A 13,510-nucleotide genomic window follows, 5' to 3' on the forward strand; every position below is an offset into this window, starting at 1 on the left:
TCATCTCTGGACAAAGGAGATGAACTGCACTGGTCTGTAAGCAGAGGAAGCCATTTCCATCATTTAAAGGAACCAATCAGAATAAACTGAGATACATTGTGACTTTTTTCTCCATGTACAAAGCAGCACACGTAAGTTATTTAAAGCCAGGTACATTTTACTGTGCTCTTCAAACAGAAAAATATGCAAAAAGGGACTAAATTGCTGTTCTCTCTGATCTTCAGTGAGGGGTCTGTTTAAGACAAAGTAAGACCTTAAGAATTAAATGTACCCCAAATTCACACAAACTTTCTTTTGGGTCTCCTAACATCAAATAGTGATTTGGAATGATAGAAGTGTGCCTGTGTCCCAGGAAAACCTTCCCCCACAGGGAAGCTCAGTCATCATTGTCTTTTGTGGCTGGGAACCAGGTGAAAAATGAGGAGAAAAGTTTTTTTTTTTTTTTTTGGAAGTGTGCAATTTACCACGTTAAGATTTAAAAACATGCATACTCCAAATGATATGGATTTTGAACCATTGTTTTTTTCTTCTGGACACAAAATCCAAGTAAATGTTAGATGTTGACGATACCATGGCTGAAATTCTGAGTTTGAAAACCGATTTTTTAAAAATAAAATAGTGAGACCAAATTGTGTTTTTCCATTAGCACCAATCTGGGGCTCAGAATAATGTTCTGCGTGCACTCACAGCATCTACAGATCCACGTGGATCGCTATCGCCCTGGGCTCATGTCTGAATGTGCGTCCAAGAACGTGAGCCTCGTGCTGAGAACCACACACTCACAGACACACATACACACACACACACACACACACACACACACACGCGCGCGCTCGAGCTGTCTCCCTGGCGGTCCTGTTAATTATCCTGAGGACACAGCCTCACACCAGGGCATCACAGTGCTCTGGACACTGCTGCTACATGGACTGTCTGGCCTGTGGAGACCTTTCTGTCTGGGACAGTACCATTCTGTCTAGACAGGGAGAGAACACATATTTTGGTTGTTTTTCCCAATACCAGAAGTGGCCTCCCATAACCCTCCACTGAGACGTCCTTTAAAAAAAAAACGTTTAAATTCCAAAAGTGCTTGTGGCTACAATGATGCCAGGGTCGCTGTGGGATTCCATATGCGGTGTGCGTCCCTTCCTTTCGCAGAGCACTTGGCCTTGCCCGCCAGGGAGCGGCAGGCTGCCTGCAAAGCCTCCCGCAGCACCGCTGTTATCTGTGAAAGAGCCTTTTGCTTGCAAGCGATGAGCACAGTTTTCCTTGTTGGGTGGGAGAGTGAGCCTGATTATCCAAAAAAGACAGAGGCGAAGGTAAAACACGGTGGCTTTAACACAGTTCGAGGTGCCCAGTTCCCAATTAGGCCTGGCTGTAAATACACCAGCTTTAACCTTAAAAGTCAAAACCTTAGATGTGCCCTGTGATTCCAAAAACCATGAAACATCAAATAGAAATATTATAATCCACGCGAAGCTTATGACTCTGCAGGTGTTAACCCAGCCGTTCAAAGTGCCTTCTCCGATTTAATGAAGGGAATTAGCTCCATAAAAGTTTACATGCTGCGTGCTCCCTATATTGTGTGTGCATGCTCTCTGTCACGTGTTATTCTACTTGCTACAATGAAATCTTCAAAGAACGAAAACGCCCTTTGGCTAACAGACTTTCCAGATCAGACACCGTGGGACGAATAACTTGCTATTTTTTTTGACTGTTCAGAGTGAAAGAGTTTTTATTTTAGTTTTCATGGTACTTAGACAAAAATTCAGAACTCAGACATTTTAAAGGATCTCTCAGGAAAAAAAAACTATGGCCTGTTCCCTTTGAACTCATCATAGATTCCTATTTCAAAGAACTAACTAACATTCCCCAAAAGGTATATTTTGAAGAAATATTTGGCATAAGACATCTTGCTATCTAGCTCCTAGTGAGCTAAAAATAAAACCTACTCCATAGAACTCATTTATTTTTCTTAGAAGATAAATTTTAAAGAGATGTCTTTTCTTTTTCACTTAGAAAAAAGAGCCAGCTAGCTACCTTTATGTCAGGAAAGGATAAGAACGTGCAGCCCAATAAGATCTACAGTATCTAATTCCTTCTCTACATTTGCAAAATTAATTTTAAAAAATCACCATGTGGGTGCGTTTTAAGACCTTGACCTGCTCCTCAGTTTTGAGGAGGGTACCTGCTGCTGCCCTCTCCAATTACCCATCTTCTTAGCTAGTCTTTCTCACATATTAATGTGAGTCACTACAGGTTTGACCAGCTTCTTGAGTATTTGATGCTTGCAGATGCCAACGTGAAGTCATTTGCCTTATTTTTTTTTTTTACTCCCATCCGACTGATAATAATGCAAAGAGATACATGGTGAGGACTCAGGATTATGCAACCTGTTTGAAAGAACAGGAAAGACTGTAACTTTTTCGTTCACATCCTAAACCTATACATCCTTGTTTCTGTCTAATCTGGATAATAAGCATGGAACAACAGACTGGTTCCAAATAAGAAAAGGAGTATGTCAAGGCTGTATATTGTCACCCTGCTTATTTAACTTATACGCAGAGTACATCATGAGAAACATTGGGCTGGAAGAAGCACAAGCTGGAATCAAGATTGCCGGGAGAAATATCAATAACCTCAGATATGCAGGTGACACCACCCTTATGGCAGAAAGTGAAGAGGAACTAAAACGCCTCTTGATGAAAGTGAAAGAGGAGAGTGAAAAAGTTGGCTTAAAGCTCAACATTCAGAAAACGAAGATCATTGCATCTGGTCCCATCACTTCATGGCAAATAGATGGGGAAACAGTGGAAACAGTGTCAGACTTCATTTTGGGGGGCTCCAAAATCACTGCATATGGTGATTGTAGCCAAGAAATTAAAAGACTCTTACTCCTTGGAAGGAAAGTTATGCCCAACTGAGATAGCATATTCAAAAGCAGAGACATTACTTTGCCAACAAAGGTCCATCTAGTCAAGGCTATGGTTTTTCCAGTGTTCATGTATGGATGTGAGAGTTGGACTGTGAAGAAGGCTGAGCACTGAAGAATGGATGCTTTTGAACTGTGGTGTTGGAGAAGACTCTTGAGAGTCCCTTGGACTGCAAGGAGATCCAACCAGTCCATCCTAAAGGAGATCAGTCCTGGCTGTTCTTTGGAAGGAATGATGCTAAAGCTGAAGCTCCAGTACTTTGGCCACCTTATGCGAAGAGTTGACTCATTGGAAAAGACTCTGATTCTGGGAGGGATTGGGGGCAGGAGGAGAAGGGGACGACCGAGGATGAGATGGCTGGATGGCATCATCGACTCAATGCACATGAGTTTGAGTGAACTCCGGGAGATGGTGATGCACAGGGAGGCCTGGCGTGCTGCGATTCATGGGGTCACAAAGAGTCAGACACGACTGAGCGACTGAACTGAACTGAAAAAGTACTCTTGTCCTGACTTGTTCTTTGCACTTTACTGGCATTTAATTGCTTGCTTGTGTGTGTGTGTGTGTGTGTGTGTGTGTGTATGTGTGTGTTCACGCGAAAGAATTGGGACACGGGGTAAGAAGGAAAGGAGGGAGGGACGGAGGGAGGGAGGGAGGTAAAGATGGAGACTGTTTAATAGCACTTGCTGGCCAGTTTTTCCAAGGAGCAAATTCTTGGCTAGTCACTGTCATTTGGTCTAACAAAATGACATCTCAGGGATACAAAACAGCTTCTTGCAGAAACTGCCTTTTAATTTGCCACATGTTATGCTGTCTTGAAGGAAATATCTGTTTAGCTGACAGTTTGGGAAAGAAAGTGGATATCTTTGTATTTTAAAATTCCCAAATATTCGTGTGTACTCAAGCTTGGCTGTCTTAGAACATGCTCAAACTAACCCCATCCTGAGAAACTTAGTCAAAAAGGGAGCTCAAATTATTGCATAAAATCAAGAAAACATTGCAAAAGGAAAAGACTTTCCAGAATTTTCGTTTCAGGGCACCTCATCTTTTAAGCATGCCATACCCAACATAATTTTCATAGTTTATCCTGAGACTTCTTTTCCTTCTTCTGTTTTAATAATAAATTTCCCAGGAAATTGCCCTATAACTGCCACATAAGGGAGACAGATGTTCCAAAGAAAAGAGCAATTTTATTCTATAAGATATCTTTTAACATATGCATGTGAAGTCTCATAAATCGTCAAAGAGCAGCAACATTGAATAAAAGGTAAGGCTGTCACAGAATTCAGAAAATGTGACTCTGCAAAAAGCTAATACGGTGTAATTATCTGTGCCTCTAAAGATAAAAATTTATCAGAGTTTTGAGCGTCCCTGGTGGCTCAGACAGTAAAGAATTTGCCTCTAATATGGGAGACCTGGGTTTGATCCCAGGGGCAGGAAGGTCCCCTGGAGAAGGAGATGGCAGCGCACTCCAGTGTTCTTGCCTGGAGAATCCCATGGACAGAGGAGCCTGGTGGGCTACCGTCCATGGGGTTGCAAAGACTCAGACACGACTGAGCGACTAACACTCACCTTTTGAGTACCTAGGGCAATGATGGGCCACATGCCTCATTTCTCCCAAATATAACCTCTCAAACTCGGTGTTCTATCATGAAGTATGATTCTGGTCACTTGAAAAAAAAAAAAAAGGTTTCTTTCCTTGATCATAAAAGTAAAAACATTTTGGAAAAAAAATAACGGTGTAACAGAAGTGAGAATTTCTCACAATACCATCCCTTGACTAAAACCCAGTATTAATGTGTTACATTATTTCCAGTTCGATTTGTTCCTAGAGAAATAGGAATAGTCTGAAAAACATAAACAGGAACATGTTGGGTATCTCTCATTTCCCCAGTGAGACAGTCACTGGAGTCTCCCCAAAACACAGTTGCCTTGAGGAATCAAAGATTTTATATCAGCGATGCCCAGAAAAAAATGTAGCTTCTGACATTCAGAATGGAACCCCTTCCCCAGGAGACATTGCTGAGAAAGACTTGGATTTTGTTTGTTTTCATCTCAGGCTCAGAGGGGTCAGTGAATCCCTCTTCACAAGTTCCCCGGGAGTGTTCATCACTGTTCAGCCCCGAGACAGGGTTTGCTAACTCCCGGCTCCTCCTCCTCTGACCGGTCAAGTGCCAGCCTGGGCGGATTGGGGTTCAGGTTTACAGTGGAGCCCCTGAGATAAACAGGAATCTTCTGGTGAGGTCCATGGGGAAAGAAGTGGAAGATCGAAAGATCCAAGAGCTCTGGTTGCCAAGTGGGGAAGTGAAGGCTGGGAGCCCTCGTTTAGCAGATGCGAACTGTTGTACGCAAGATGGATAAACAACAAGGGCCTACTGTAGAGGCCAGGGAGCTGCGTTCAATATCCTGTGATTAAACGGAAAGGGAAAGGAAGATGGGACAGGATACGGGCGTGTATAATGGAGTCACTTTGTTGCACAGCAGAAATTAACACACTGTAAATCGACTATGCTTCCACAACATTTTAAAAATGGAGATAATCAAACAGCCGCGAAGTAGGGACATCCGTTGTCCACCTTTCTCTGTTCCACTGTCTGCCTGGAGGCTCATCAAGGGTGACCCGGATGGACCCCGTCAGAGCGCCCACGGACTCAGCGATGAGAGAGCGGGGAGGGCGAGGCGGCTCCCTGCTCCCGGAGTCCCGCCTGCCCACCTCTGACGGCTGAGGACCCCTCCGCCCCGGCCACGGCTCCTACCCGCGCCATGGGCTGCTTTACGGGCGCTGGTGTTCTCCTGAACAGCAACTCAGCAGAAGACCTGTTTACTAATGAAACAGATCTGAACATTTTCAACTTATTTTTTATCTTTGGATGAGTGTTCTTTTGAGGCTCTCAGACTGGTTTAGGATTCCTCTTCCACCCAGCTCCCAAATACCGTGCCATCAAATAATATTTAGACACAATTTTTGTTGTTTCAATGGCAGTCTGGATGTAAATTTAGTGCATTTACATAAAAATAAAAATAGTTATGAAAACGTTTGTAATATGTTTTTTGCCTGCAACTCTGATTATTTCGTTAAGAAAATTATACAGAAGACTGAAGTGGAGAAATGCTGAAACAGTGTTAAGTGTCTTAAAGGAGATCAATAAACTATTTTCAAAAAGGTATTATGTTTTCATTTCCTTTTTGACTTTTTATTTGCTGAATTTTAAAAGTTGGAAAAATACTTTAAAGAATTCTTGTATATCCTTCATCCCAATTCTTCTTATGATAATAGCTTTAAAAATTTAGAAAAAAAGAGCACTGCTACAATACTGTTATCTAACTTACATTTCACCAGTCGTTACACACTGATGTCCATTTTCTGGTCCAGGATAAAATTTAAGAAAGGAAGTCGGTTGCCGTGTTTTGTTAATTTCCTTTAATCTGGATCTTTCTTGGGTCTGTCCTCAGAGGTCTTGACACTTGGGAGGAATAGTGGTCAGTTATTTTATCTAATATTCCTCTATGTTGGTGTGCCTGGCATTTCCCCATAATGGCATTTCAGTTTTGAATTCTTAACAGAGGAGACACTATGTGCTTGGTGCCTAGAAACGTGTCTACTTGCTCCGTTGCTGATGGTAACTTTGATCATTTGGTAATGTGGCTTCTGCCTGGTTTCTCTACTGCTGGAAAAAAAATCTGTCTTCGCAGTAAAACCCCAATTATTACAAGGAGAAGGGAAGTTAGAAATAGAAAATCATCATTTGGTAGACCCCATTGGAACTTCCCTGGTGGCTCAGATGGTGAAGAGTGTGCCTGTAACGCAGGAGACCTGAGTTTAATTCCTGGGTCAGGAGGATCTCCTGGAGAAGGGAATGGCAACCCACTCCAGTATTCCCGCCCGGAGGATCCCATAGACAGAGGAGCCTGGCGGGCTACAGTCTGTGGGGTCCCAAAGACTGGGGCGTGCCTGAGGCATTAACGCAGCATGCTACTGGTGGTGACGTCTGGGAGGTTCCTCCACCAGTGGAGATGTCTGACCTTTCAGTAAAACCCCAGTTAATAAATATAGGGGGAGAAAATGATGAATGAAGAAAACCTCCATTTGACAAGCACCACAGCAGACACTGTTTCGAGCAAAAATCATGGCTGGATCTTAAAAGTAGTTCCCAAAATGTGATGAGAATCGAGTTATTTCCATAGTCTCAAATTATCTCTCTATGTGATACTTATTGATCACAAAGGGGGATAATAGCAACTTTACAGTGGAAAGCACAGCAAATCACAGCATATTTTTGTAAATGTCCTCAGGGGGAAACAATCTTATTAACATGATAGAAAAGTCGCTCATTTGCAAGCAAAGGTAAGCTGGCTTCGCAGATATTGGTTCTAAGCTTTTCCTTTAACACACTGCTGGCTCGCATTCATTGCCAACTCCCCTTCTAGGTGCATTACTGTCTCACCTATTGATTTATACCCTGTTTTTCTGCATCCCGGACAGTAATCTAATGTTTGCCGTGTTAGCTGCAGTTCTTCCTAGGTTGTTGCTGCCTTTTAATATTATTTATGCTGATTTGTGAAACAGAGGAGCTTTTTATGTAGCTGACGGTATTGATTAACCATCACGCTCTCTTCCGTTGCTTTGGCTGTAAAATTCTTGACCGTCTTGAGAACAGAGAAATATTTCCCCTGCATTCTGCACCACATGTAAAGATAGACTCTGATCTGGTTTTGTTTTTGTTTTCTCAACAGATAATACAGTGCTTCAGAAAACTGTAATCCTTCTGTTTTTCATAACCTCATGATGCTATTACTATTATTTGCTGCTTTTGCAATATGTCCGTGTTTCTTTTATTTTTTTTGGCCACTCTGCACGGCATGCGTGATCTTAGCTGCTCCCTGCATCCCAGTCCCCTCACCAGGGATCTAACTCTGGCCTCCTGCAGTGGAAGGGTGGAGTTTTAACTCTTGGACCGTCAGGAAAGTCACTATGCCATTGTGTTTCTTATTCATCTATTTCATCCACTGATCCCTTCTCCAGGACCAAAGTGACTTGCCTATCAGAGCTTTATGTCTAGGCAAAAATGCTTCTAGCTACTTTATTTCAAAATTTTACTGTTCAATTTCATGTGGCTGATCTTGATCATTTTCAGACTCACTCTGCCTATAACCCCAGCCCAGATTTTCCATAGGGAATTTTGTTTGCGATTGCACTAAACCAAAACTTTTTGAGAAGAAAAAAATAACGTATTCAGCTTTCTGAATTTTCAGCTCTTATCAATTTGTTTGATGTCTCTTTCTGGAGAAATGGTATTTTATTGATTGACTTTTAATTGGAGGACAATTGCTCTACAATGTCGTGCTGGTTTCTGCCGTACATGAATCAGCCATAGGTGTACATATGTGCCCTCCCTCTTGACCCTGCCTCCCACCTCCCACCTCATCCCACCCCTCTAGGTTCCCTGAGTCATACGGTGAATGACATTGCAAATTTAAACTGTTACGATCACGTGAATTACATACATATGAATCCATATGGAAATCAAACAGTGAAAAACACATCTTTCTCTCTCCATTAACTACTTGACTTAAACTACACGTATTTTTAAGGTGCTTATCACATGATATTTTAGCATAACTCTCTCCCAAATGATCACACTAATTTCCAGATTTGTTGATAGGTGAGGAATTGTTTCTACGATCTTTCGACACTGCAATCATCAGATCGGGGGTGACCCAGGCTGTCGTGACGTGACAGAACTGATGCGTCAAAATCTTCCACTGACACCTCCAGTCCCTGGACAGTCGTTAGCTTCCTTGCAGCTTCAGCAAGCAGAGAATTTACACTATCATCCATGTTATTCATCTCACTGCTCAATCCTTACTCCTTCCGATTTTTTTTTTTTCACAAACAGTGATTACACTCAAAGTATTTTCTAGCCTCAGTTATACAGTCTGAGGTTTGCGTAGAACATTCAATATCTCAGTTATCCAAGTCACAGACACTGTTTATCGGCAAGCTCCATCCATTCATTGACTTAATTTTATTAATAGATTACTCTCAATCCAAAGAGATTTGCAGAAATAGATCGGCCTTGATGACTGAAAACACTTCTTTATTGTTAAGTCAAAGAGAGTAACTTTAATGCTTTGGATGGCTATTAACAGAAAGAAATGGTTTTACTGCTTTAAAGAAAAAATAGAGTAACATCTTTTTCATAAGGAGTTTTAACAAAGTCAAATTTTAAAAGGAATGATTAATATTTTCTGATGTTTAACTGTTTCCACATTCAATTGCTATTAAAAGTGAGTATAAAAATTGTGATGCAATCTTCAAATTAGTTTTGCAACTTTAAACCTAATATACTATCAACATTGAATTGTCTTCCAGTTTTCCTTGTTTAAATCCCAGTTGTCTCAGATATATTATTGAATTTTCTCTAGCGCTTATTTGGCACATCATACAAATATGAGATTTATCTGGAGTAGCAAACAGGAGACTTACAATTTGCACCTTTTATAACACATTCAGAATAGTGATCTTATCATGACTTTGATGTCACCAAATTTTAAAGTGTATGTTTCTAAATTTTGGTTGAGACTTCAGATTGTCTCTATTACTTTGTCTGGATAACATCTATACAAAATCCAATAAGTTTTTATTGTGAGCCTCTTTATTTTTTCCATGTACGAAGAACAAGGTTTGATTTTTTTTCCGATAACATCACTTACAGCTCCCAAGATCACTAGAAAACATCACTAAGTTCAAAAATATTGAATTTCACATGAAATTATTAAAAGAGCTTTAGGTGAAAACTTGCCATCAATAATGATTGAAATTTTACTGCCTTGATTTTTATGATTTTCAAAAAACTTACTGTCTTATTTGGAAAGATCAAAGTTTTGTGGTAACAGGGTCCATCGCTCTAATTTTCAATGAAACACACTTATTGATGCTAATATTTTTAAAAGTTCTATTTACTATTTAGTGTCTAAAACACACAATCATTTCTAACTATTAAATAGTGCTAGGAATTCTGGTGGTTCACTCTATTTTTGTTTGCTTCATCAACATTTTTTTGATAAAAACTTTCAGGAGTTTTGATTCTTCAAATACTTTATAGTATCGAAATGTGTCATGGTGTTATCTTAGTTAATACTTGTTTGGGTGTCTTGCTTTACTAGAAGATTTTTGCCAGCAGATAAGAATGAAGGAAAACATTGCCCCTCACATCTCCTGTGTATTTCTATGTGGGTTCATGAGGTGGATGCTATTTGGATTTATTTCTAGTGAATCAACTCCAGAAAGAAAAATCATTAAACAATTCATTAGTTACCAAACCACGGAAAGATCCTTGTTTAGATTCCCAGGTAGCGCTAGAGGTAAAGAACCCACCTGCCAATGCGGGAGACAGAAGACGCGCGGGTTCAATCCCTGGGTTGGGAAAAGCCCCTGGAGGAGGGCATGGCAACCCACTCTAGTATTCTCGCCTGGAGAATTCCATGGACTGAGGAACCTGGCGGGCTCTAATCCACGGGGTTGCAAAGAGTTGGACACGACTGAAGCGGCAGCATGCATCCGTGCATGGAAACTCAGGATCTGATGGTGGCCCTGCTCTGATACTTTCCAAAGCAGATTTATTGAGACAGAATTCACATCCCATAAGATCCACGCTTTCCAAGTGTACCTCGTGTGGTTCCTGCGACTGTCAAAGAGCTGGGTAAATATCACAGCTCTCTCATTCTCCTCCCTACCCAAAGAAACCGAATTTGTAAGATCTGACTCCTCAGCAGCCCCTTCAGCTCCTGCCAACCACGAATCTGAGTATGAGACTCTTTGAGGCCCCGTGGACTCTGGCCCACCAGGCTCCTATTCCCTTGGAATTTTCCAGGCAAGACTACTGGAGTGGGTTTCCATGCCCTCCTCCAGGGGATCTTCCCAACCCAGGGATGGAAGCCCCGTCTCCTGCATTGGCAGGTGGATTCTTTACCACTGAGTCACCTGGGAAGCCACTACTTCCTGACCATGTGTTTACCAACTCCGGACCTCTTGTATACATGGAATCGTATGGTAGAGGCTCTTTTGTGACTGGCTAGAGTTTTCAAGGATGTCAGTGTTGGGGGATGTATTCGCGCCTTCCGCCTTTTGTGAGCTAATATCCCACCTTTTCATAAATGCTTCTGTGGGGAGACGGTCGTACAGGAGTCGGGGGTCAGTTATCGCTGACTCATCTCCGACTTGGTCTCCCGTTTGCTTCCGATCACTGTTGAGACAGTGACTTGGACAATCAGAACCCTTCACCCACACAGGTTAGGGCCTTGCTGACCACCAAACTCGAGGGTCAAGTCAGCGCTCTCGTTGTCTCATTGAAATGGATGTAAGTTGAATGATCATCCTAAACGAAGTATGTCAGACAGAGAAAGATCAATACTGTGCAATACCGCTTACATGTGGAATCTAAACAGGACACAGATGAACTTCTCTGTGAAACAGAAGCAGAGTCACAGTCATAGGGAACACACTTGTGGCTGCCAGAGGGGATGGCAGAGGAGAGGGATGGGATGGAAGCTGGGGTTAGAAGATGCAAACTTGTGTATGGGGTGGATAGACAGGGTCCTACGGCACAGCACAAGGAACTATAGTCTCCTGGGATAAACTGCAACGGAAAAGAATGTGAAAAAGAATATATATATATATAACTGACTCACTGCTGTACAGCAGAAATTAGCGCAGCGTTATAAATCAGCCATACTTCAATCAAATAAATTCTTTAAAAATGGGTATAAGCTGGAAAGCAAAGCTAACGTGGACTAGGTGGTCCTTAGGCACGGAGCGCCGTGATTTCTAGGCACATCTCACGTGAGTGAATTTCACCCACATACGTGTGGTGCAGGAAGCGCTATTCTCTTTATTCCTCAGCTGAGGAAAATGAGGCTTTGTGGGTGTTAAGGAGCCACCTCACAGTCAGCCAGGAAGTGATGGAGCTGGAATCCAGACCTACAAATCGGCCTCTGCCTGGGATGGAAGAGGAGGCGGCGGTGCAGGAAGAGAGAGGAAGAGAAGGGACAGGCGGCAAAGCCCAGCTCACCGCTGACTGCACTCACCCTCAGCTGTTCAGGCTTCCTGAGCGCTCCTGAGACACACACACGTAGTCCCTCTGTCTCCTTAAGCACACAAATAGCACCACTTTCAGAACAGAGGTTAATCTTTCTATTTCTTCCCTATCTCTCCACTGGTCCCAACATGACTTTCTTCTCTGTGCAGATAAATAAATGATGTTGACGAACAGCCCAGGTAAGCAGGGGACATGCGTTGACCCCAGGGTGTTGTATTAGAAACGAGAGCTGCACCAGGCTGAAACGCTCAGGCGTTTAAAACCGTATTCTGCAATTTACGAGTTGGTGCTTGAAAATAACAGCCCCAAAATGCCTCCGAATATGCGCGCACCAGATTCTCCCCCTCTGAATTTATTGTAGGGTAATAAAAATGTACAGAAAAGGGGTTTGATGGCAAATAGTCTTATTAAACCTCGAAGCCCCGCAAACAGCCAGGACACAGCACTGGGCCACATAACGCACCCCCAGCTATAATTCTGTCAAAGAAGGCACATAAACACTCTTGATGGAATTAGAGGCTTACCCGGGATGGTAAATAGACCTTATTGTTTATAAATTTGATGCCAGATTCAACTGCGAGATGGCCATTGTGTCTGACTTATCAGAGGCAGAAAGATATATGGAATTCTTTCATTTTTCTTAGGACATGTGAAAGCAAGATGCTAAATGTCATTAAGGTGACAGGTGTACACACAGCTGAGTGGCATGATAGTGATGGGGAAATTTTCCTTGAGGGAAATATACAAGTAATACAAAATTGCAAGCATTAAAAAAGATTAGCTCTGACATGGGTGGGGGGATTTTTTTTTTCTTTGTCATTATTCAAAGCTGAATAGCAATAAGATTGTAAACTACAGTGCTTTATAATAGAATGAGGCCCCCTTGTATAATGAGGTTCATTATAAATGACATGCATAATTCCACTTGTGTTCTCTGTTGATTCCATCTTTTGTTGCTGAGACAGACGGCTTTAATGGGTCCAAGGAACCATGGTGCACTTTAAACACACTTAAAACTATTTTGCAAGAGTATTTTGTTTTCTTTCCTTTTTTTCAATAGGTCAAAATTTAGACAAAAACACCCATCAGAAGAGAGGGTCTTTGTATAAAAGAAAAACGCATATCATTCAGGATATTATTCTAAAATTCTCCAGTGATGAAAGTGTGTGTGTGTGTGTGTGTGTAAAGATTGCTTGGTGAGTTAATTTCATCTCCTAGTCACCAAAATATGCAAACGACATAGGGAAATTGTTTGATTAGTGTGGATTTTCAAAGCTGAATATTTATGTCTGCCAGTCTGCCGCCACTGAAACACAGTGGAACACGGTGCAGCCTCTGCAGAGAGATTAAAGGAAGCAGCACAGCTACGGAAGGGTAAATAAAAACAAAGACAACACAAGGAGGGTGCGCACGTGGAGACCTTAGCCGTGGGCCCGGGGAGAAGCCCACTGTCGACCTGTCCCCTCACACACACAGCTCACC

The sequence above is a fragment of the Oryx dammah genome, unplaced genomic scaffold, assembly GCF_014754425.2.
Source record: "Oryx dammah isolate SB20612 unplaced genomic scaffold, SCBI_Odam_1.1 HiC_scaffold_24, whole genome shotgun sequence".
Classification (NCBI taxonomy): Eukaryota; Metazoa; Chordata; class Mammalia; order Artiodactyla; family Bovidae; genus Oryx; species Oryx dammah.